The sequence below is a fragment of the Myxocyprinus asiaticus genome, chromosome 5, assembly GCF_019703515.2.
Source record: "Myxocyprinus asiaticus isolate MX2 ecotype Aquarium Trade chromosome 5, UBuf_Myxa_2, whole genome shotgun sequence".
Taxonomy (NCBI): Eukaryota; Metazoa; Chordata; class Actinopteri; order Cypriniformes; family Catostomidae; genus Myxocyprinus; species Myxocyprinus asiaticus.
Window position 1 is genome coordinate 26,080,028 of NC_059348.1, and position 26,618 is coordinate 26,106,645.

A 26,618-nucleotide genomic window follows, 5' to 3' on the forward strand; every position below is an offset into this window, starting at 1 on the left:
TATTTTCATTTAAATTTGTATACATTTATAACTTATTTATGTGTAATGTATTATAAATTATATCTTTATTATTATGTATTTTTTTACTTTGTCTTTTTGTTTCTCCAATGCAGATCTTACTGTTTTTTTTTTTTTTTTTTTTGTAATAAATAAATACATATAAAAAGTACTGTACTCTGAGGTGAAGCAGTAGTTTGCAGTATTATGTTCCAATGCTGGGTTGTTCATTTCAGAATAAATGTCTCCCCGGTAAACGTTGTACCCTGCAGATAATTTGACTATTGAATTACTTCATAGTGCTGCAAATTTTTTTACTCACCTCACATTCACCCAAACTAAATTTTATGTCAACAAATGTAATTTTGTCTGTGTATGTGATTTTTTATTAAGTATATAATTATATAAATATGTACCATCATAAGAATTCTCCTGGGGTGTAACAAAACACTTTTCTAATTCTGTGTTTTCATAAGCACTTTGTGTATAACACTGACTTCCCTCAAACCTTGAAAACAAAAATAGCAAACCTTTTTGCTCCAGAATAGAATGCACTGAAATTCTGTTGTATGTCCAGACCCACTACACAATGAAATATTATTAATTATTTAAAAATATTACCAGATAAATCTCCATTCAGAAGTTTATGCAATTCAAATATTAAATATTAATATAATAAAAATATTATATACATAATTGAATAAGACATTCTAAAAAAGTATAAGGATTAAATGTCAAATCCAAAAAGTCATTATGACTTGTTAAACAACAAGGTTATCAGATCAGAAGTTGATGAGGTTGCCAGGCATTGGCTATGACCACTGACCATATTCAGAGCTTATCAAATTCATGCTGATATCATCTCCCTTAGATATTTTGTCATTGATTCTCTTTGACGAGCTTCCAGATTTCAAGAGCACTGTGTCTCTGGAAAAACAAATTATGCACCTATTCCATCTTTTCATTTTTTATTTTTTTTTAAAGATAACTTTTCTGCTGGAAAACAATATTATTGTCAGTCCCCAATAATCAGAGTGGCATGATGGTGGTCTCGTGCTGTCCATTTCAATGCCAACTCCTTAAAGTTCTTCAAGTTCATGTTGACAACAATCTCAGCTATGGAAAGACTGTATCGTGGAATCTAGAAAATGTATTTTAAATGATATTTACATTATCAAAAACAGATTTAAATATTATACAAAATGATTTGTGAAATTGTAAAATCTAGAATAAATTCTTAATGATGGTTCAAACTCCACGTGGGTAGTTGACACACATCTATGGACCTTTTATCAACATCAAAATTTTAGGTTAAAATGTATAAGAGAAAGTGTAGGTTATATCTTAGCTAGTAAAATGCTGTTTAAAATATTTTATATTACATATAGGATGTAACATTGAAGGACATTAAGTCACAAATATTATGTCAAGAGATTCCAGTGTATTAAATATAAAAAATTTTTACCTGTTTTGGAAGTTTGCAGACAGCTTCCTTAATCTGGTTTCAAAAGGGTTATATTGAATTACTTCATAGTGCTGCAAATTTTCACAATCTTGTTAAAAATTATGTGTCAGTACTAATTCCAGGATGGGAGATCATGGCTTTGAAAGATGTTTTTCTTTATACAATTCTGTATTTTTGGCTTACAATTTCTAGTTCTCTGGGACCGGTCTCCTCATTTTTGCTGAATGTTGCAAAAAGCCCTGCATTCACCATAGAAGTGGCATGTGATAGTCCTAGAAAAGAAGACCCCAAAAATAAACACCACACCAAATCCACCACACGAGATCTCCTATATCTTTAATCAGTAGGTTCATAAAGAAATATTTCATCCATTAATTTTGCCCCTCAATTGACTAAAGACATCTTTAATTAATCAAAGATATAAAATTCAGCTCTTGAGGAGGTGCTCTCCAACCTATCTTCTCCAGCTGCTTGGAGACGTAAGGTGAGTTCTCCCACAGTTCAGCTCGGAAACACTTGGCAAGAATCAAAGAGTTGAGCTGAGCAGAGAAATTCTTTCTGGACTGATGCCTGAGAAACTCAGTCAAACCTGACAGAGACCAAAAACTGCATGTTGTTAAAACTACGCTGCGCAGAAAGTGGCACAAGAAAGACAAGAATGAAAAAGACAACCGAGACTGTTGGAGAAAAATGAATCCTAATAGTTTCTTACCAACTCGGGCAAAATCTCTGTTCCAGTAACTATACTGAACTGCCTCACAGTGTCAAAGGCAACAGAGTTCCTGGCTATAAGTTTTCCAGTCTCTGTGTTGGTCAGTCACTTCATTTATATGGATATTGCAATCAATGGCAAAATTGGTAGAGTGCCACTGAAATAATCATATACAGTAAAAAGAGAAAAGGAGAATAATATGAATCGTCATATACATTTAAAGGGGAAAAAAAGCTAAATCGGTCACTTGTGGGTTTGATGTTAATATCTTCATCCAGAGTAATCAGGTTCAATGAAGCCAAAGAGTTCAGGTTCTTCAAACACAGTTTTAAAATATAAGAGCGTAAATCTTATTCACACAAGCTGTTCTGTTTAATTGGCTTTTAAATTGAATGATTACAGTATCAACTGATTGACTTGATCAGTTACATCACTTTTGTCATACCAATTTAGTTTCAATTCCACATTTGTCAAGCTCAGGGCAGAAACCTGAGACAAAATATGAGACACTTGAGAGATTAAAAAAAACTAGCTAGTAGCACTTTTAAGGGTTTTCAACTTTAGTGTAGAACTGACCATAGTGTTTGGAGTTTTTCAAAGTGCGGATGTACAGGAAGGTGGAGCGAATCCAGTCTAGAGCCATGTTCACATCAGATATGATGTGGAGAACTAGCTCAGCATTCAAGTGCTCCACCAAGTTTGTATGCAAGCTAAAAAATAGTCATTCTATTATGCTAATCACATTTACATAAATTATAAATACGTTAAATCAAATAGACAATCAAGGTTATATATAGGAAATTCAATCTGAAACTATAATTATTCTTCTGAGACTAAACCAAAATTTGATTGCTTTCCCAATCATCTGCAACAGGTCAGCTTAACTGTACTCTTCACAAGCGCCACCAACGTAGTGCAATGTGGATTTGATGACCACAAGGTGGGCTGGAAGATTCACACCCATGGCTAAGGTGCTCATTGTAACTGAATAAGGAGAAAAGATTTTTCCAATTCAAGTGTTTGCTGCATTATGTGAGAAATAATTAGCAATCAAAAATAGGGGCCTGGGTGGCTCAGTGGTAAAGACGCTGGCTACCACCCCTGGAGTTCACTATCCAGGGCGTGCTGAGTGACTCCAGCCAGGTCTCCTAAGCAACCAAATTGGCCCGGTTGCTAGGGAGGGTAGAGTCACATGGGGTAACCTCCTCGTGGTCGCTATAATGTGGTTTGTTCTCGGTGGGGAGCACGGTGAGTTGAGCGTGGATGCCGCGGTGGATGGCGTGAAGCCTCCACACACGTGTAACACTTCTCAGTGGAAGGAGGAGGCGAGAAGCAGATTTCCTGGTTCAGGTAAGCATTTTATTCTCCTCACTGCCGCAAATACACTCTTTCAGGGCTTTTACACTGTTCAATAACTCACTCTAAAAATACACAAACTACTTTACAATAATAAACTCTTGGCTTCACAATCGGGTCTCTGGTGCCCAGGCTCTCTCTCTCGTCTACCTGCGGTGTAGCTCTATTTATGCCGCTCTCCCCGTGCTCACTGAAATTAGAGACAGGTGTTAGACATAATTTAACTCAGGTGTAAGAGCCCTTACCGCTTTCTCTCTCTCCAGAGAGATGCTTGAACACGCCCCCGCTGCCACATATCCCCACCGCCCAACTCAGGCCGGGGCGACATCCGGCCTGTCTACCACTCCCCCCCCATTCCTGGAAAGGAAGTCGGTGACAGCCATCTGCGCTCCTGGTCTGTGGACCACCTTGAACTTAAATGGCTGAAGAGCCAGATATCAACGGGTGATCCAGGCATTGGTATCTTTCATGCGGTGGAGCCACTTGAGTGTGGCGTGATCGGAACAGAGGGTGAAGGCCCGCCCCAACAGGTGGTATCGGAGAGTGAGGACCGCCCACTTGATGGCGAGACACTCCTTTTCCACGGTGCTGTACTTAGTTTCCCTCATCGAGAGCTTACGGCTAATGTATAGCACCGGGCGCTCCTCCCCCTCCACCACCTGCGAGAGCACGGCCCCCAGCCCCCTGTCTGAAGCATCTGTCTGTAAAACAAAAGGGAGAGAGAAGTCAGGTGAATGTAAAAGCGGCCCCCCGCAGAGTGCGGCTTTAACTTGCGTGAATGCCCGCTGACACTGCTCCGTCCACTGGACCGGGTCTGGAGCTCCCTTTTTAGTGAGATCAGTCAGCGGGCTGGTGACGTCCAAATAATTAGGTACAAACCTTCTATAATAGCCAGCCAGCCCCAGGAACTGTCTCACCCCCTTTTTGGTCTTGGGTCTCGGGCAGGTCGCAATCACCGCTGTCTTGTCAATTTGGGGACGCACCTGCCCGTGGCCCAAGTGGAACCCCAGATACCGTACCTCCACCCGCCCAATCACGCACTTCTTTGGGTTCGCTGTGAGTCCCGCTCGGCGCAGCGATCTCAGAACCGCCCTCAGATGTTGCATGCGATTAAACATGCATCCAATCATTGCTATAAATGATGATGTCATCTAAATAGGCAGCGGCGTAAGCTGAATGCAGTCTGAGGATTCGGTCCATGAGACGCTGAAACGTAGCCAGGGCTCCAAACAAACCGAACGGAAGTGTCACAAATTGGTGTAATCCAAACGGTGTGGAGAAGGCGGTTTTCTCACGGGAAATTGGTGTCAAGGGGATCTGCCAATAACCCTTCGTCAAATCCAATGTCGAATAAAATCGAGCAGTGCCCAACCGATCGAGCAACTCATCAACGTGAGGCATTGGATACGTATCAAATTTAGACACCGCGTTGACTTTCCTATAATCCACACAGAACCATACAGACCCGTCGCTCTTATGCACTAGAACAACTGGGCTGGACCAATCGCTGTGGGATTCTTCTATTACCCCCATATCGAGCATTGCATCCAATTCTTCCCGAACGATTTTCTTCTTGTGTTCGGGTAATTGATAGGGGCGGCTACCTACCACGACCACCGGCTCGGTCTCGATGTGGTGATGGATGAGGTTTGTACGTCCCGGTAGAGGGGAGAACACATCCGCAATCTCCTGTTGCAAGCTAGCAACCTCAGCGAGTTGACTCGGTGAGAGGTGGTCTCCGCAAGTGACCGGGGTGAACTGTTTATGTTTTGAACTCACCTCCGGTCCGAGCTCCGCCTTCTCGGGAACTACCGTAGCCAACGTCACAGGAACCGCCTCCCTCCACAATTTCAGGAGATTGAGGTGGTATATTTGACGTGCGTGCCCTCTATCAGTTCGTTTAACCTCATAATCGAGATCTCCCACTCGTCGTGTGACCTCAAAGGGTCCTTGCCACTTGGCGAGTAATTTAGAGCTCGATGTGGGAAGCAATACAAGCACTTTATCTCCTGGTGCAAATTCCCTTAGCTGAGTTCCCCTGTCATACAGTCGGCGCTGTTGTTCTTGAGCTTGGAGCAAATTCTCTTGTGTTAGCTGTCCCAAAGTGTGGAGTTTTGCTCTAAGATCAAGAACGTATTGAATTTCATTTTTACTGTTTGAAGGTCCCTCCTCCCAGGCCTCTCGCAATACATCAAGCACACCGCGTGGGCGTCGCCCATACAGCAGCTCGAATGGGGAGAAGCCAGTGGAGGCTTGCGGGACCTCCCGTACTGCAAATAACAGGGGGTCGAGCCATTTATCCCAATTTCTAGCATCGTCGTGCACGAACTTACAAATCATGTTTTTGAGGGTTTTATTAAATCGTTCCACCAGGCCATCCGTTTGAGGATGGTATACACTGGTGCGAATCGATTTAATACTTAACAACTCGTACAGTTCCCGTAGTGTCCGTGACATAAACGTTGTGCCCTGATCGGTGAGGATTTCTTTCGGAATCCCCACCTGGGAGATTATTTTGAAGAGTGCCTCCACAACACTGCATGCTGAGATGTTGCGAAGAGCCACTGCTTCTGGATATCGCGTTGCATAGTCCACTAGGACCAATACAAAGCGATGTCCTCGTGCTGACCATTCTAATGCCCCAACGAAGTCCATTCCAATTCTCTCAAAGGGGACCTCGATCAAAGGGAGAGGGCGCAATGGTGCTTTTGGGGTGGCCGGTGGGTTAACCAGCTGGCATTCGCGGCATGCCGCACACCAACTGCGGACATCGCCGCCAATGCCAGGCCAATAGAAACGGGCTATTAGACGGTTCAGTGTTTTCCTTTCTCCTAAGTGACCCGCCATGGGATTATAATGAGCCGCCTGGAATTCCATTTCCCTACGGCTCCTTGGAATCAAAAGTTGGGTTGTATCCTCTTTAGTCTGAGCGTCCTGTGTCACCCTATACAACCGCTCATTTATAATCGCAAAATAGGGGTATGAAAGGGCAATGTCCGGCTGGAGTCGTTGACCATTGATGACTCTCACTTGGTCGAAGGCGTGTTTGAGGGTTTCGTCTCGCGACTGCTCCAAAGGGAAATCCCCCTCAGGGAATTCCCTGAGAAGGGGAGGGGCTGCAGCCTCTCCCCCTCTCTCATCATTATGACGCGGTGCTGTCGAGGACGGCCCTGGCTCCGCCTCCCCTGCCAGAGCATCGCACATTGCACATCTCCCTAACTTCATACAGGACCCATCTGCGCAAATTCCCTTTAGTAAAACTCTAAAATCAGGCCAATCAGTCCCCAAAATCAGCGGATGGGTGAGGCGGGAACTAACCGCGGCCTGCACTCTATGATTTTACCCCCGGAATTTAATCATCAGAGTCACCACTGGATACTTGTGAATATCCCCATGCACACATTTCACCCTCACCGTTTTAGTTGTGTCCAATGCCTCGGGTTGAACCAAGCATTGGTGGATAGTGGATTGATTACACTCGGTGTCCACCAGCGCTTGGTGAGTACCCCCCTTGACACTTACCGGTATCCAGTACGCTCCGGCCCGGTCGTTATGATTTGTTATGAAGATTATGATTTGTTAAGAGATGTCCACATTAAAGAGCACCTATTATGGTTTTTCAAATATTACCTTTCATGTAGTGTGTTATATAGCTGTTTGTGAATGTAAAAAAGTCTGCAAAGTTTCAAAAATCAAAGTGCACGATAAATGGAGTTATTGACTCCCAAAAGAAAGAACCGATTCTGAACACTTGAAACGAGTCGTTAATAATTCCAGACTTACTTCCTGTACTAACCTATGTAATTTGGTAACAAAACCCGCCTCTGGTCTTCATTGGCTGCTTGCGAACAGCTTTGACCCGCCCTCAAACACTACACTAAGCGGTAGACCAATCACAACAGACTTGGTCATCTGACCAATCAGAGCAGAGTAGGCTCTCTGAAAGGAGGAGTTTACAATGAATCCTTTAGAACAGATCATTGAACGAGTCGTTTCTGACACTGGGAAAAAAAGGTAATGCTGCAATTTAAATTATGAGCAAATTTCTGACCTTGGATGCATGTAAATCTATTGTATAAGACCTTTAAAACAAAATTAGGCACGTTTAAAAACCATAATAGGTGCTCTTTAAGAGTACAAAAAGTACAATTAAAAGGACAATCCATTTCTGGCAAAACATCTGTGGTTGTGCAACAAACAGACAAACATTTTTGTTGCAGACAAAATCACTTTGTTTTAAGTGTTCATTAATTTCAAATCGAAAATGCATTTTAACCGGCTATGTAATATGATTATAGATACCATTGTTTGTGGTGAATGCTCATAATGAACCTGCCGTCCTTGGCAAGCACACACTGTAAAACAAAAATCTGTTGTTTTTACAAAAAAAAAAAAAAAAACTGGCAGCTGTGGTTACCAGAATAATTATGTAAAAAATACAGTAAAAATGTAAACAACTTTACAGAACAACCTGTACATTTTACAGTTTAAAACTGTTGTAATTTACATGACCACAATGGCACTGTGAAAAAACAATTCTGTTAAATTTTCAGCAAAAAACATCATAAACTTGATATTAACCTTCTGAAACTGTAAAAATCTACTTTTTACTTTATAAGGTATTGTTAATCACTGTATTAATTACAGAAAGGCACATGATGATATGAAGTTCATCAATAGTGGCTCTTCCAAGAGCAATGACCAATAAACATGTACAGACAGTCCTCAGTGTCACTCAAACAAACACTAAACACCATCAGGGTAACACATGTGAAATTTATATAATGCAATAAAAATGAAACTACATCAAATATAAAACAGAACACCCCAATGTACATAACTGATATTAAAAATAAGAAGAAACATAACTATACCCATAAAAAATAATGATATATGTTGGGTCATGCAGGGAATTGTGGGAATGACCGATTATTGTTTTTTACTGTAATTTTAACAGTAATTTACTATAAAAAGTACATGTACTCTCTTGTTAAACAATGTACATTTTTACCATTAATTATACAGAAAAATCATACTCCTTAAAGTTGTAATTTTTACAACATTTTAATGTAAAAACTACTGTATTGTCTTTTAAAATATATTAAAAAAATGTACTGTATATTTTACAGTTAATATTCATTAATCAATTAACGTTTTATTTCTGTAGCATTTCTACAGTCTTTTACCATTAAAATTACAGACATTTTTTACAGTGCAGCAGCAGACTGTTGAACTCCTTCTTGTGGAGCAAAACTATTACAATGTCAAAAAAAATAATTTATAATAATAATAATAATAATAATATTTTAAAAACACAACCAAACACATCTGTATTCACAAACATTCACATACCACAAGTGTTGTTGTTTTTTTTGTTTTTGTTTTGTTTTATTAAATTTTTTATTGATTCAAATAAACAGGATAACACAAACAAAGCATACACACACTGAATCAGTTTATAAAATGATATGTCCCTTCCCCTGCTTCGGATTTAGACCAATTAACTTTGTAGCCTGAGAACTTGGAAAAGGAATTAATAATTCTGTGGAGGCAAGGCATAGATCTAGTAGGTTCAGTGACAAATAATAAAATATCATCTGCGTAAACCAGAAGCTTATGTGCCACACCTCCTGCAACCACCCCTGGAAAATCATCCTCCTTTCTTATCATGGCTGCTAATGGTTCCAGGGCAAGACAGAACAATAAAGGGGAAAGAGGGCAGCCCTGCTGAGTGCCCCAATCCAGAGTAAAATAATCTGAAATGAATCTATTTGTTTGTACCGCTGCTACAGGGTGTCTATAAAGTAACTTAATCCAACCAATAAATGTACTCCCGAACCCATACATTTCCAAAATCTTAAAAAGATAATCCCATTCTACCATATTAAACGCCTTTTCGGCATCAAGTGAGATGGCAGCGACCGGAGACTCATTGGAGATCATTCGCCACTGACCACATGATATTGATGAGACGCCTGATGTTATCAGAAGAGCTATGGCCCTGAATAAACCCCACCTGATCTATATGTATAAGAGATGTCATAACCTTTCTTAATTGGTTAGCCAAAATTGTTGACAATATTTTTACATCTAGTTGGATCAGGGAGATTGGACAGTAACTTTTACACTCGCTTGGATCTTTGTCCTTTTTGAGAATCAGACTGATCCGGGCTTGTGTCATGGTTGGAGGAAGCTTTCCATTCTTTAATGATTCTGTATAAACTTCTAACAAATGTGGAGCCAGTTCTGCAGCAAAACCATCTGGCCCCGGAACCTTGCCTGTAGGTAGGGACTTAATTACCTTATCAAGCTCCTCCAAGGTTATCTCAGAATCAAGAGCGTTTTTTTGCTCAGTCTTCAGTTTAGAAATATCTAATGGTTCCACCAAGTTTTTAATATCTTCATCAGTAGATGAAGACGTGGAACTATAAAGATCAATATAGAATTCTTTAAAGGCATTATTAATATCAGTGGCCGAGGTAAAAATTTCACCACCAGCAGATTACACTGAGGGAATGATAGAAAGAGACTCTCTCTGCTTTATATATCTAGCCAAAAGTTTCCTGCTTTGTCCCCTGTATGACTGTCTTTCCCTTAATAACCAAAACTCCACTTTCCGCGTCAAAATAGTATTATATCTATATTTCAATCGGGTCAATTCTCTGAGGCCATCAGCTGACATACGGGGCTTCAGCTCAGCCTCTGCATTTTTAATATTCCCTTCCAACTCCACGAGTTCTCGTGCTTTGGAGTTTTTGATGAATGAGGCATACTGTATGATCCGACCCCTAAGAACCGCCTTAAGTGCCTCCCAAGCCACCCCCACAGAGGATACCGAGGACCAGTTGGTCTCCATATAAACATTGATTTCAGCCTTTAACATTTGTTGAAAATCAGGATTTTGCAAAAGGGACACATTAAGGCACCAACTATATGATTTCTTTTTCTCTATATGTAGCATCACCTCTAAACTCACCAGAGCGTGATCTAAGACTAAGATATTTCCAATTGAGCAATCCACAACAGATGAAATGAGGGATTTGGATATATATATATAAAAAAAAAAATCTAATCTAGAATAAATCTTATGGAAAAAAATGTATAGTCCCTACCAGATGGGTTCAAAAGTCTCCAAATATCCATAAGACCAAGATTTTTACACATCCTGTGAAGTGTCAATGTTGCTCTAGGGGGTTTACACACTTTTGCTTCACTATGATCAAGGACTGAGTCCATCAAAAGATTAAAGTCTCCTCCCAATATTATATCATGAGGGGTGCCAGCGGCTTGCAAAATCCCTTCAAGATCTATAAAAAAGCCCTGATCATCAGCATTAGGTGCACAAATATTAGCCAAAGTCAACCTTTGACCCTGAATTTCAGCTAAAACAATAATGACTCTTCCTAATTTATCTTTAATCTGTTTGAGACATTTGAATTGTAAATGTTTATTTACCAATATAATGACTCCCTTGCTCTTACTTGAGCCAGCACTAAAAAAAACATGTCCACCCCATATCTTCCCAAATTTTTCAGCTTCCTGCGGAGAGAGATGTGTTTCTTGAAGAAACACTATATCATATTTCTTACGTTTAAGAAAAGTAATAACCTTCCTTCTTTTTATGGGGTGCCCCAACCCATTCACATTCCATGTGGAGAGAGATAGTACACTCATAATAACGTTTGACATTTTGATATAGTAGAAAAAACAAATTGTGCGTCAAAAACAAAATTATACAGACCACAAATCAAACCCCGAATTTTCCCCCGAACAAAACAAACAGAAAAAAGAAAAAACGTGTGCATTAACCCCGCACACGAAAGTGCCAACCGGCAACAATCCCTTTAAATTCAAAAGGTCCATGTACGTCCACGAGCCCCCACGACAACTTTGCCATCAGATTGCTAAATTTTGCCTCACAAATTTGTGAGGCAAAATTATATAACAGAGAATACTTTGTCAAATAAACCCCAGCAAATAGGAAGAATGAACACAAAGAATGTGTAGATTCATTCACAGAGCTGTCTCAAAGGTGTGATCTTCCACAAGACAAATTCCAGCTGATATAAAACCATTCAGATTCCTTGGACAGACAAGCGAATGTTCAGAGAGCCGGCTGTTATGAGTTCAGCGGATGACGTAATCATTCCAGTGTCCCGTAAAAATACTCACAAAACAACCCACAGTCAGCAGGAGGAATAAGCACAAAGAACGAACAGATTAATCCACAGCTGTTCTAAAGGAATGTTATTCAATAGAACAATCTCCAGCCACTAGGCGGAACAAATGCAAAAAGAAACAAAACCGGCATCCCAGTTCCCCGGATGGTTGAGTCAATTCACTCGGAGGCCGCATAAACGTATATACCATGGCTTACACAATCCGTCAACTTTATAAAAGACATCCTTTGTGTGAGCATGTAGATATTTTGTGGTCATCCGTAGTATCCACTCTCAAACTGTCCGGGAACTTCAATGCAAAAGTAATCTTTCATCAATGCTAAAGTTTCTTTAAGGAAAAGTGTTATTCAGAAAACAAGCTCCAGCCGCTAGGCGGAGCCAACACAAAAAGAAAAAAGAAACCAAAATGACGCCCAGCTTCCTCAAGAGTAAGTACAGTGAGTCGACTCACTCACATGAGAAACATCCAATGGTTTACTCAGTCATTGATTCAATAAAAGACATTGCCTGATTGGGACAAGTAAATACTTTGCGACCAACCTTCGTTTCTATTCTCAGTTTGGCCGGAAACATCAGAGCAAACGAGATCTTTCGCCGATGTAAGAGTTTCTTACATTCCTTGAACCGACCGCGTTTCTCTCTTGTCGAACTCGCAAAGTCCGGGAACAAGAAAATATTATGGTTCTTCCAAGAAAGCTTCTCTTTGCTCCTCGCTTGGCGCAACACAAGATCTTTATCGGATGATATCAGAAATCTGGCCAGAATCAATCGGGGCCTGTCTCCCTCAGCAGATCTGTGAGCTGGGACTCTGTGAGCTCGCTCGATTTCCAGTTTATGGCCTGTTATGTCAAGCAGACTCGGGAAGAGCTCGTCTAGGAATTTCACCATATCTCTGCCCTCCTCATGCTCAGGAATTCCAACAATTCGAACGTTATTCCTGCAGCTTCTATTCTCAAGATCTTCAAGCTTTTCAAGGAGATGTTCCAGATCAAATTTGGTCACGGGCGGATTAGTGGTAAATTCCCTCTCCGAAGATTCCAAAAAGTCGATTCGTCTTTCATCTGACACTCTTGTAACTAGTTCAGAGAATTTTATTTCCATTGCCGCAATCGATCGACGTATCACAGCGAGATCCTCCAAGTCAGCAAGAATCTTCGTCAACATCACTGACATGTTGGACAACTGACGCTGGATTCCTTCTCCCGCCGCACCATCCAAATCGAGTCCCTGGACAGTAGACCTGTCGGGGCTTTCATCCTGAACACGTAAGTGTCTTTTAATGTCTCCAGAGCCCGAGGATTTTGACTTCTTTGCCATGTTTTGCATCAAAGAGCAAATGTGTAACTGGGTGTATCAAAATTCACCAGATTATAACATGAAAATAAGTGCGCAGAGCTCGTCGCTCACACGTCTGCTCCTTGCATGGCATTAGGTGACCCCCTCACAAGTGTTGGTTTTTGATCAGAGTAGGTCTGAATGATGTTGGCCATTTTATAGGTGAGAGAAAGATCAAACTTAAATTAATTCTGATTATTTCCACAGGGGAACCCAAGCACTACTTCCTTCAGTTTCACTGGCCCGTGACTCTCATCCATCTCCAGACAAGTGGCAGGCCCTAATTCATCCGAGAGCCATTCAGATATCTTCACAATGGCACATAACAGCACAGGAATAATCAAAATTAACCTGAACACACATAAAAAGTTTGATCTGTTTAATTCAGGTATGTCCTGAAAATGCTTACATCTTGGATGTTTGGGATGGAAGCTGAGACAGCCACAAATCTCATGGAACCTTTTGATTCAGGATTTACAGCCAGGCAATACGATTACATGGTTTTCATTCTGCTGACCACAACCTCAAGAGTAGCTCCATGGGTTTTGTCTTTCACCACATGTACCTTATGCTCATTTAATGTTTTTCATTTACACAACACTGCCATCTGTTTGAAAAGAATGTTTTGAACATTGTATTAAAGACTGGGAGAGAGTCAACAAAAGAGACCTCATCGATGAGGAAAAGGTGAACAGATGGCAACAAACAATTATCCCTCCACCTCCTGGTCATGCTGTCCTATTTTTCCTTTGAAGGGGGAAAAATATTTCAGGTGTGTTGGAAAGGGTGTTTCATCCAAATCTTATTATCAACTCATTACAATATTATTTACTGGAGTTATGAAAATGAGATGAGCATCCTGGATTTAAAAAATGTCATCAATCTCTGTGTCTCCTGTCAACTCCTTGCAGTTAAGTCCGAGAGGTCCAAATTTTGTTTCCAGTTCTCATATCGTTGACTGCTAAGAGCCTTAATTGGTGCCACTGAAACAAAAAGTCAAATTGTACCTGCAATACTAGGTTATTAGGTATTAAATAAAAGGAGAAAACTTGCTTTATCATAATCTCACTACCTACTTTATAATACTAAATATGAATTTGTAACACTGTATACATCTCTGACATTGTGCCAGGGCTCCGAAGCCTCAATCAGAAGTCGAATAATGGCCAACTCAAAGAGCTCAGTCTTCCAAGAGCCCGTGGGGGCACTAACAACAAAGTTTTACTGTGTACAGAACCTGAAAAGGAGCGAAAATTTGCCACAAACTACTGTATGTGTATTATAACTAACTATTTTTAATTATATAGACATAAATAGCACAAACTTACATCATCCATGCTCAGGGTTGGGGAATAACAAAATACATGTAACAGGATTACGTATTTAAAATACAAAATATAAGTAACTGTATTCCAGTTACAATTTAAATCATTGGTAATTAGAATACAGTTACATTCAAAAAGTATTTTGATTACTGATGAGATTACTTTGCATTTTATTGTCATTTGTTTCAATTAATATTTAGTCCTTTCAGATGGAAAACATTTATACATATATATGATGTGATCCAAAGTGCATTTGAACAGCTGTGAAACACTTTCTTATGATGTGTTACATTCATACGAGCAGACAGAGAAGTAAGTTTGAAGTAAGTTTGGAGCAGAAGAAATAGAAATAAACCTTGTGTAAATTGTCTGCTTTACACTAAGCTAAAATGCTATTTCTTGCCATTTTACATGCACGTCACCAGGCACGATCATATATTTTATCAAGAAAATTCACGTTAGATCATAATTTTTCTAGTAAGACCTTTGATATTAGGGCAAAAATCTTATTCTTGATAATAATTTTCATATTGTTTTCCTGTAAAAATATCGAAAAATTCTTAAAACAAGATCAATTTGATTGATCTTGTTTTAGAAGCAACACTGCATAAGACATTTAGGTTTTTCAGAGAATGTATTTTTAACATGTGTATTTTGTCTTACTGTACTGGCAGAGTTTTTATAGTCAAAACAAGTGAAAAAATCTACCAGTGCTGAAGAAGTAATCCAAAGTATTTAGAATACGTTACTGACCTTGAGTAATCTAACAGAATACATTACAAATTACATTTTACAGCATGTATTCTGTAATCTGTAGTGGAATACATTTCAAAAGTAACCCTCCCAACCCTGTATGCTTGGGATTGTACATAGTTAAAGTAGGGGAATTCTTTCAACACACTTCTGAATTTAGCAGCTAAGCATATATCAAGGAAAACATTGAACAATTAATGCATTACTAGACATCATACACAGTCCAAGGTATAAATGTGCATAGAAGGATACATAAAAAATTATATCAGTTACAGTTACTTCTTAGGTGAGCTAAATTCAAGAGGATACAAATTTCAGAGACTAGACGGAGTGTTCCTTTTCCAGATGTCCCTTGAAAAACCATATCAATATTAATGAAGATGGCCTATAGCCTTTATAATTTTTTTATAGATTTTATGCATACCCTCAAAGACTTCATCTTTCACTCTATTAAACTGCACGAAGATTCAACTTTACGACAGAAATGACAATAGCTTATGAATACAGCAAATTCTCATCTACGTTGTACAATAGAATGGTATCAGAAATTCAAACTGCTCTAAATTAGCCAAACTTAATGGCAAGTTAACTATTAGTGCAGTAGTATTTTACATTACCTTCAAATTCAATAGGCTTGGGAGTAAGATGGAGATTATGGGCTGTTTTTGCAGGAAATTCACATTTTTGTTCTGCAGAATGGTATTGCTCAGCTTGACCCAACCCTATAAAGGGACTACAGGTAGCAACAGCATGTGTTGTCTGCAGACCCCTGGTTGTCATAGCAACCTGACCAAGGAAAAGTTCGTCATTTGTTGACGGTATCATTGGATTTGAGAGACTGTCTTCACCATTGCCTAAATTCTTTCTTATTAGAGTTGTGAACAACCTAAAGCAAGATTTAAAACATTAAGAATTTAGTCTATTCACACACTTATTGTTATGTTGTCAATATCCATTTCAAACACAAAGAACTGTTTGTTACATCTGAAATTTTTGTTAACTCAATCAATGAAAACAAAGAGTAACGAGTCTTGCAGGCAGGAGCACTGGCAGGAGGTAAAGGTCTTGTTTCCAAAGGCAATCCATATCCTGTATTGCACCCATTGAGACTGTGCTACTCCTGACAGCCTGGTCTGTTTCTCCAAAGGCTTCATAGGACCACAGAAAAGATCCCACTAGCTCCTGTGATCTGACAGTCTGCCCTTGGACACTTACAGAGGGGTTGTGAATGGGTTTTTGTGGTGGAGGTAGAAATGTCTTTGATCGCTGAGAGTAACCTTTATGAATGAAGAGGATGATTTATGATTTTTATAGTCATTAAAGGAATATTCCGGGTTCAATACAAGTTAAGCTAAATCAACAAAATGTGGCATAATGTTGAGTACCACAAAATTTATTTCAACTTGTCCCTCCTTTTCTTTAAAAAAAGCACAAACCTGGGTTCCAATAAGGCACTTACAATAGAAGTCAATGGGTCCAATCCATAAATGTTAAAAATACTCACTGTTTCAAAAGCATTGCCACAAGACTTAAACTACAAGCTATTTTATTTGATTTTATTGTGATAAAATCACTTTTCACATGGATCTCTGGAATTCTCTATTGAAATTGGTCAGTGGTGGTACCATCTGGTCAGTGGTGGTATGTACTTCTTTAGTATTTTCTCTAGATGCCTAACAAAGTACCTCCTGAAACCATTACATCAACATCTCTGTGCAGAGGGGCAGGATTGCGCAGGTGCCTGGATGACTGGAGCACACAGGAGTAGTAATCCAGCTGATCTGGGAAGCATGTGAAGAGAATGGTGATCTACAGCTATTCTGTGGCTTGACCAGACCAATGCGTAAGATCCTTACCACACAAGCTGGTGGAGACAGCCCTAAGGAGACAACACATTCCAGATGAGATCCAGGACCTCATTCTGGATTATTACTAAATGCACATTGTCAGTCATCCTTTTTGCCCTGGAAATGATCGTGCTTGCCAAATCTGCAGAGGTGGAATGCAGGGGCCCATTGTCCAGCTCTGGTGTGTGCCAGCCACCCATTCAAACATTTATGGATGACTTGACAATCACAACTACGTCAGTGCCAGGAAGCAGATGGATCCTCCAGGGCTTGGACAGCCTTACTGGTAGGGCTCGAATGACTTTTAAACCTGAGAAGTCCAGGTTCTTGGTGATCAAGATAGGGAAGGTTGTGGACAAGTTCCGCTTTACTGTGGGAGGAGGCCAAATCCCAAAACTCTCAGAGAAGCCTGTCAAGAGCCTCGGTAAGACCTTCAGCCCTGCTTTCAGAGATACAGCATCCATCAAACACGTGGGTGAGGGGCTGCAGTTCTGGCTGACATCAGTAGACAAGTCAGTGCTGCCAGGGAAGTTCAAGGCTTGGATATACCAGCATGGCATTTCCCCATGGATCCTGTGGCCTCTTCTGGTGTACGATGTCCCACTGTGAGTCATGGAGGACCTTGAGAGGAAAATCAGATGGCATCTGCGCAGGTAGCTGGGTCTTCTCAGGATTCTGACCAGCATCGCACTATATGGGAAGAACAACCAGCTGAAACTTCCTTTTAGCAGCCCGAGTGAGGAGTTTATAGTCACTCGTTCCAGGGAAGTGCTCCAGTACAGAGAGTCCAGTGACCCCAAGGTCTCACAGGCAGGTATTGAGGTGAGGACGGGATGGAAGTGGAGAGCCCTGACTGCAGTTGAGTAAGCGGAATCCTGACTGCCACACAGCATTCTGGTGGGCACAGTGCCCATGGACAAGCAGGCTTGGGTAGCTTCCAGATGACTCATTACAAAAGGGCCACAGTCAGGGAAAGACACTGGATGGTCCAACAGGAGCTAAGGGCAGGAGTGGAAGAGATGTGTGCCATTAAGTTTGTGGGCATGTGACAGCAGGGTGCATGGACTAAGTGGAACCAGGTAGACTCTCATGACATCTTTTAGGGAGAGGCTGAGCCCCATCGCCTGATGTTCCTAATTCAGTCTGTGTATGATGTCCTCCCAAGTCCAGCTCACCTTTTCTGCTGGGGAAAATCTGAAACACCAGCCTACCCCCTGTGCTAGAGAAAAGGATCCTTGGAGCACATCCTCAGCTGCTGTGTAAAGTCCTTGGGAGAGGGGCATTACCACTGGTGCCATGACCAGGTGCTGAGAACAGTAACTGACACCATCTGCAGAGCAATTAGCCGAGAACAAGCAATCCCCTCCGGCTGTAACAGCCATGGATTTTGTAAGGGCAGGAGAGAAACTTCAGAAACACCATTGCACTGAGACAGGCACCCTGGGAACTGCGAGAGACTGGCAGCGGAAAACTGAAATTCCCAGTAAACATCTGCACAACCGCTTAGGCCAGACCTAATTCTGCTGTCATAGGCATCCAGGTAGGTGATCGTGCTTGAGCTGACTGTTCCCTGGGAAAGCCGCATGGAGGAGGTGCATGAAAGAAAGAGAGCCAAGTATCAAGGCTTAGTTGAGGAGTACCACAGTAAGGGGTGGCGGGCGCAGTGTTTACCCATAGAGATAAGCTGCAGAGGGTTTGCTGGGCAGTCTCTCTCTGTAAGGCCTTCAGTCAATTGGGCATATCAGGCACCCACAAGAGAAGTGCCATCAAAAACATCACGGAAGCTGCTGAGAAGGCTTTGCGGTGGCTGTTGATCAAGCAGAGTGACCCGTGGCAGAGCGCTGCTCAGACACAAGTTGGGGCTTGATCAACCCTGTCTGGGTCGCCCGGGCAAGGGTGTATGATGTTCAAAAGACCCAAAACACCCTATGACACCGCCCTATGATGTATCTGAGTGCATCATAAGATTTATCTTTTACTACAAATTTTTTTTGACATCTAGTTGTATCAATGTGCTTTTTTGAGTTGGCACAACTAAACTGACCAGTCAACTAAGCATATTAATTTGTGATTCTATCAACTTGTACTTTAGTTGATTTAACAAGTGTATTTGTCATCTCAAATCACTTAAAGGTGTTGTAAGCGATTTTAGCCGTTGTAGAATTTCCACAAACTGAGCTGTTGGATTAGCCACGCCCCCTCTTTCAAAAACCCCACACTCAAAAATACCAAATGAGCTTTATTGAGACCCACACTGAGCAGAAACGATTGTCAAAAACAACAGCAGCAATATAGTGCCCTCAGCTGACAACTGTTATGAGCAACATGGCATACAAATGGCATTAAGCCTCAATAATTTGCTGCAACTATGAAACTATGAGAATGTGCAAAATGATTGACAGGCAGAAAGCACAAGAGACCGTGGCACGTGGACACATTTTTGTTAGCTGTTTATGGAGTCTAGAGCTGTCACAGTGACTGGTGAGATATCTCGTGACACTTATTTCATTAATATATTTCAGTGAGTACGTAATAGGGACCAAGGCAGTCACAAGGAGAATCACACCAGAAAAGGAATGGTGTTCCATCAGAGGTGAAAATGTTTTAATATAAATACAAATAATAATAAAAACAGTCTTAAAGCTACACCTGTTTTTGGTACTAAGAGGATTACCTACAGTACTCCCCTCCCTAAACAATAGAGGCTGGAATATATCGTGCACAAGCAGTGCTAGCAACCTTGTCCATGTGCTCCAAACACTCATTGTCCATCTTGTTTTCTCTCTAGTGGTGGCTGATTTAAATGGGAACATTTTCTCTCCTTTTCCAATTGGAACATACCATTATTTAGATAATATTAACCCTCACCTCCCCATTCTTAAATACATGAATAAATACATAAGAATAAGTTAAAATGAGAGTTAAAACAAAACCAATAAATAGGATAGATACAAAATTTGCACAACAAAACCCCAATAAATACTGAAAAGTTGAGTAAGATAATAAATAAGTCCATGGAACACATTCAAATCCCGTGATGAGGCCGATTCACAGGCTCTCCATCACAGAGTAGGACAATATGTTGCATACCTTTCCCTGAAAAAATCGCTTATAGCACCTTTAACAAAGTTGTCTGAAAGACTCGCCAGCTCCGTGGATGCATTGCAGCATGAATAAATAATGAGGTTAGTGTTGTAGGAGTATTATTTATTTATTTATTTATTTATTTATTTTTGCTATTTGCAGACTTCATTTGTTCTGTTGTTGTTGTTTTTGTCATCACTGTTGTTTAATAGTTGTGTGGTGTTGTTAAGAGCTCATCTTTTACTTCTTTTAATGTTTGTTGAGTGTCACCATTACTGAGGTTTGTGTGTCAAGTATTGATATTAACATGCCTTATTATTGACGTACTAGATGTATCCTGTGTCTTTAGAGAAAAGGCAATCCTGCAATGCAAAACTTGCATGATACATGATAATTAAACTTACGTTAATTGAGCAGTACTTTCACAGCGACAGGATTTAAAGCTGAAATATGTACTTTTTTTAAGTGTTTAAATACTTTTTTCTATCCCAGCTTAATATGCAGAGACAATTGCAAGTCATTCAGAGGTTCCGTTTCTTTAAAAAAAAACTGTAAAAGCTTTGTCTCTGTGGCACTATAAATTTCCTGTGTTTGTTTAGAGCGACCCATTTAGACCAGCCCCAACAATGTAACTCAACCAATGGTGTGAGTTGGGGGCAGGACTATTGACGGTTTAAACAACAGCAGATGAAGGGCGTTTTCGGAAAGCTGTTCAGAAAACATTGTTTATTTTTGCATTTCTGTTCGGTGGAGCTAGTGTTGCAGAAATTGACCCTACACTAAGCTCTGCCCCCCATGGTTAACATTGCTCGCTCTGACAAGCTCTGTAGAACTCTCCAGTGGAATGAATGGGAGATTGCCGTGACGCCTAAATATTCTCATAAACGGAATGGATAATATTTTTACGTGGGCTGGTATGAAGAGTGACATTGTAATGCATATTTATCTGATTGTTTTTTTTTTTTTTTTTGTAAAATAAATAGTTAAATTACACAATAATTTGATTTAAAAACGGTGGAGACTGTGAATCAGAATCAAAGCAAACGAATATTACAGTCAATTGACAAGAGAAAAAATAGCGATTTAATAGCGATTACACATCTAATAACATTAAGCCCCGTTACACCGCGGGTGGCATGTCGCTAGACTTTGCGATCTGTGTCGCTGGTGGGCGTTCCTATTACTGCCGCTGCTCTAACGTTATTGGTGGACTGCCCAACTGACCATAGTAGCCTTTGAGATGCTGTTTACAGATGATACTGCAGAAAAAATCAGCAGCAGTGCTTAATGCATCATATCATTATACAAGACGAATGTTCTATCAATATATAAATCAAACTCACTCAGAATGCCGACATGGTTTTCCACGCATCATTTTATTAGGCCACATAACTATGCATGACTATAACCCGTTCACACCGCCCAGCAGCATTGCTCGAGACAGCGACACCATCCCATTATTTTTCAATGAGAGCACAGCGACTTCCAGCGACACGAGTTGTCGCGACCGCTGACGACAGAGATCGCTGTGGGGAGAGACAAGACAAGTTGAGAAAATGTCAACTTTATGCAAATGACGAGCTTCATTCGTGAGCGACTACCATTGAAAGTGAAGACAGAGGAACTTATGAAACACTTACACTATGGACAATATCAGGGCCTGAAATTCATTTCTGAAGGGGGATTGCCTCCCTTAGATGCCTGAAATTGTTGTGGATTTTTTCCTCTTTGTAGTCATGACACAAAGATATTTAATGTTGTATAATTATTAATATTATTATTATTACTACACTATTTCACCTAACTGTTTCTATCAGTTATCTCATATGGACCTGTTTTTCTTAATTATACCTTTTATTTTGATCAGCTCTTATGCATTATGATGCTTCTTTTGTCACATGTTTCCCAGCAAAGCGCAATGTAATCTATGCTGTAATGTGATGACTTCAATTTATTGCTGTTCTTTGCAGATACTTTATGATACATTTCATTTATTTTTCCATGTTATTAATGTTGTATTCTTATTTTAAATGCATTAATTTGATATAATACATAACAATATAACTTCTTTATAACATAACTATTAGCCTCACCTCCAAGCTGTTAATGATGATGTTTCTTTTCAACCTCTAAAAACTAAATTGTGCCCAAGACAGGAAATGACCAAAGCGGCAGTTGCGAGCGGGGTGGCCAATGGGGTGACCAGGCTTCGGTCCACGGTGGCCACAGCCACCCCTGGCCACCCCCTAGCTCCACCACTGGCTAAGAGAGTGACAGTAAATTTGGCATCTTCTCCGTCTTAATCCACTCTATTTTTTAATTCTTCTGGAAAGTCATTGATATATTGGATTTTTTCATTTGGTCTTGGAGCCTGCAAACGTTTACTTTCTGGTCCTGTTCTTAATGGCAACACTGGAACAAACAAGTAATCTGTAAAGGAAGACGAATGACTTAAAGCTGCTATAGCGAGCAGCCCCCTCTGTTGGTCACAATAAACAGCACATGATTAACCTTGTTGCCGGAAGGCTTCCATAGGGGCTTTCTTGCCATGTATTTTCACTTAGCGGACTGTTTTGAACGCGCAGTAAAAACGGGGACATTTCCAGGGACAGCTCCAGTCGGGGACAGACCGTCAAATACCGGAACTGTCCCCGGAAAAAGGGGACGTCTGGTCACCCCAACAGTGTAAAGCCCTACTCACACTTTATGAATCACTGGCCAGTCATAAAATAGGTTACCAGCGAAGATGCGCCTTCTTCTGTCATCTTGTGGGTGTCACTGACATCCAAGAGCACAAAGAACTATTGTAATATAGATTCTTGAGATATGAAACGTCTATATGAGGCAACACGATACATCGAAGACGTTTAGTGTGAACCCTCTTCTTTTATCCAGAGGTATTCACTGTTAGCTATGTGGCTAATATTTCTGAGTTAAAATAATAAGCAGTAAAGCAAGTGCCGGAGTATAAAATAAACTATTAAATGTCTAAACTCAATCCATATATGTGAATTTATGGATTTGAGGTAATAAAATACACAGTATTTTGTGAGAAATACTTATTTAATAGCACTCCCTTATGAACCCTCTCCATCTACTCTTTCCAGTTTTAAACTTCCAACTACTGATGAAATATCTAGTATTATTCGAAAATCCAAATCCACTACTTGTCAGCTTGATCCCTTTCCCACACTTGCCTAGTTAAAGCCTGCCTACCTACTCTAATCTCTTTAATAACTGATATTATACATTCTTCCCTTACTTCTGGTCTTGTTCCTTTATCTCTTAAAACTGCTGCAATAACTCCAATACTCAAGAAACCTGGTGCGGACCCTACCAATTTTGATAATTATCGACCTATCTCTAATTTACCATTCCTTTCTAAAACATTGGAAAGGATAGTTGCAGCACAGGTTCAAGTTCATCTTTTGGACAATAAATTGTTTGAACAATTTCAGTCAGGTTTTCGCCCGCTTCATAGTATGGAGACTGCTCTGGTTAAAATGACTAATGATCTATTGATGGCAGCTGATTCAGGATTTGTAACTATACTTATTCTCCTCGATTTAAGTGCAGCCTTCGATACCATCTCACATAACATCCTCTTCAAGAGATTAGCCTCTATTGGGATCATTGATATTCCTCTTTCCTGGTTCAGATCTTATCTCTCTGGCCGCACTCAGTTTGTCCAATTTAAAACATTTCGATCCCAGTCTTCCCCAGTCACTACTGGTGTTCCTCAGGGTTCTGTTTTAGGTCCCCTTTTATTTATTATTTACCTTCTTCCCCTTGGTCATATGTTTAGGAAATTTGGAATTAATTTCCATTGCTGTGCAGATGACACCCAGCTCTACATGTCTTCCCAACCTAACTTTACCCTTCCTCCGTCCTCCCTTTCTGATTGCTTTGTTGAAATTAAATCTTGGTTTTCATGTAACTTCCTTAAACTCAACAGTGATAAAACTGAGGTTCTCCTAGTTGGTACTAAATCTAATTTGGCCAAAACTGACCGTTTCTTTTTTATTATTAACAATTCCGTAGTCTCTCCATCCCCTCAGGTTAAGAGTCTGGGTGTCATTCTCGACAGCAGTTTATCTTTTGAAGCACATCATGTGACATGTCAATAATATTACTCGGTCTGCGTATTGCCATTTACATAATATTAATTGTCTCCACCCCTCTCTCACATCAAATAGTACCGCCATTCTTATACATGCCTTGGTCACATCACGTATTGATTACTGTAACTCTCTTCTTACCGGTCTCCCTTTCAAGCTTCTTCATAAACTTCAGTTAGTCCAGAACTCAGCTGCTCAGATCATTACCAGAACTTCCTCCATACAACATATTTCCCCTGTCCTTCAATAGTTACACTGGCTCCCTGTGAAATATCGCATTGATTTTAAGATTTTGCTTCTTACTTTTAAGGCCTTTCATAATCTTGCACCTCCGTACCTTTCTGATCTTCTTCAAATCTACATACCCACTCGTTCTCTTAGATCTTCATCGTCTATCTCTCTCACTATACCGTCTGTCCATTTGACCACCATGGGGTCCAGAGCCAGTGCTGCCCCTTGTATCTGGAATTCACTAACACATGACATCCTTAATAGTGATAGTATCCATACTTTTAAATCCTGTCTTAAGACTCATCTTTTTAAACTGGCTTTTTGGCTTCTGACAAACTTTGATTCAATGGTTACATTTAAACCAAGTATGTCTTGAGGTGAATTTTTGTTCATAGTGTACTATTTTATATTGTGGTGTCCTTGAGTGTCTTGAAAGGCTCCTATAAATAAAATGAATTATTATTATTACTCCCTTGAAGGCATCAACCAAGCACGCGATGCGCGTGAGCTGAAATTTTTGTGATTAAATACAATAAATGTAATGCCATTTAATTCAAAAGTATACTACTGATTTGTCTGGCTAGACGTATTTGGGGAGAAACACTGATGGAGGAATTTGTTCTATTTCCAGTTCAACCTTGATGTGCAGTTTACGTGTTCATGACTGAACATATAGCCTAAAACTGAAATACGCCGCGTTATGGACGTTATTTTAATAACATATCTCAGAAGCGCCATTGTTCTGTTTCCTTTCATCCACTGCTTATCTTCCTCTGTTCACTATACCGTCAGTACTTCTACTTGCCACCTATTTGGAATAGTCCACTTTCTGCTGGGGGGGCATTACTTACACGACTAATACAATGATTAATATTCATCCAATTAATCCTATATAAAATGTGTTTTTTTTTCAGTCTAAAGATCTATTTAAATTAAGTACTTTCAGAAGCGTAATCGTTACTGTAAAAATATTTTAAATGAATCGCTTCAAGCTTTTGGGGTTCCCCTCGATGTAGTGTAATGACTTTGTCTGTGCTTCAGGACCATCGAGCAAACATGGCGGCTTCGCTATAGATGGAAAGCTAGAGCGAGGAAAAATGAAATGATTTCGCTTCAGTGTTATTGTTCACAATCGCAACAGCAAAAAGGTAGGCCAAAACGTAATTGCCAACAACATTTAAAGGTGAAATTATGTCTCCAATATTCTTTCAGATGCAAGGGGTTTGAAGCTTGATGTGGAGTGTAATGGGCTTTATTGCTACCTTGCTAACATACTCTCACATTATTTGTTAACAGTAATGCATTCAAAAGAAATATGTCAAAAATGTATTTCAAGTAATTAATGCACTGCATTACTGATCTGCACTGCCAGCTTGATTTAATAAAAAAGATTAGTAAATTGGTTGTAGTGTTGCATGCAAGGCATGTAATGATGTTTTGTCAACCACTATGGAAAATGGCACTTGATCCAACAAAAATATAATGTGCTTTTGGGGAATTAAATTACGACGTTAATTTCTGAGTCCATGACAAGTGTTAATGCTTTTAAACGTGAAATCTATGCGTTTTGCTCATAGAGAAGTTGTCCTATCTCAGAACATGTGATTGCATACTTTTGTGTCACTATCTATTCAAAAGATTTCCTAACGTTATCTGTCGTTGTTTCATATTTTCTTTGTACAGTATGTATTAATGCACAAACGTAATTAAAATTCCTTCCTATATGTTTTATGTAAATTGTACCATTTGTGTTCATGTTCCTGCTATGGATCAGCTTCAAGTTAGTGTTATACATTAGTGTTATAATAACAGGTTTAGGTCTAATTTTATATGAGATTTTCATTACCACTTTCACATCTTTAGCCAGTTTAAGTATTTTAAGCTCAGCTTTGCAGGACCATCCAGTGGGGATGCTTGGCCATATGTAGGCATGTTGTGCAATAGAGCCTGATTGGCTTACCAATTTTATACATGTCATTGAAACTCAGTAAGTTTTGCCATTGTTTACCTGCTGCAGATGAGCAGCATGCATTAGCAAAAGTGAATAATTTACTTTAATGTGTCAGTGATCTGGCGCTGCACTTCTGATATATAATATAGGAAATTAAATACAGTTATGTCCAAAGTACAAAATGTAATCATCTGTGTAATTCAGCAACAACATGTTTTATCAGGCTGCAATATGTGCACTGTTTAGATTATATGAATTAATTGG

At 39.9% G+C, this 26,618-nt stretch overlaps 1 protein-coding gene and 1 pseudogene across 1 annotated transcript in view; one reads left to right on the forward strand and one right to left on the reverse strand.

The window, feature by feature from the left end:
* Window positions 1–499: 499 nt before the first annotated feature.
* Window positions 500–16,004, reverse strand: LOC127441156 (probable ATP-dependent DNA helicase HFM1; annotated as a pseudogene).
* Window positions 16,005–25,437: 9,433 nt separating this feature from the next.
* Window positions 25,438–26,618, forward strand: part of LOC127440592 (zinc finger protein 644-like) — a 33,881-nt gene continuing 32,700 nt past the window's right edge. Inside the window, exon 1 of the mRNA XM_051697272.1 lies at window positions 25,438–25,551. The gene's annotated coding sequence lies outside the window, so the exon portion shown is untranslated. The remainder of the gene's footprint in view (window positions 25,552–26,618) is intronic.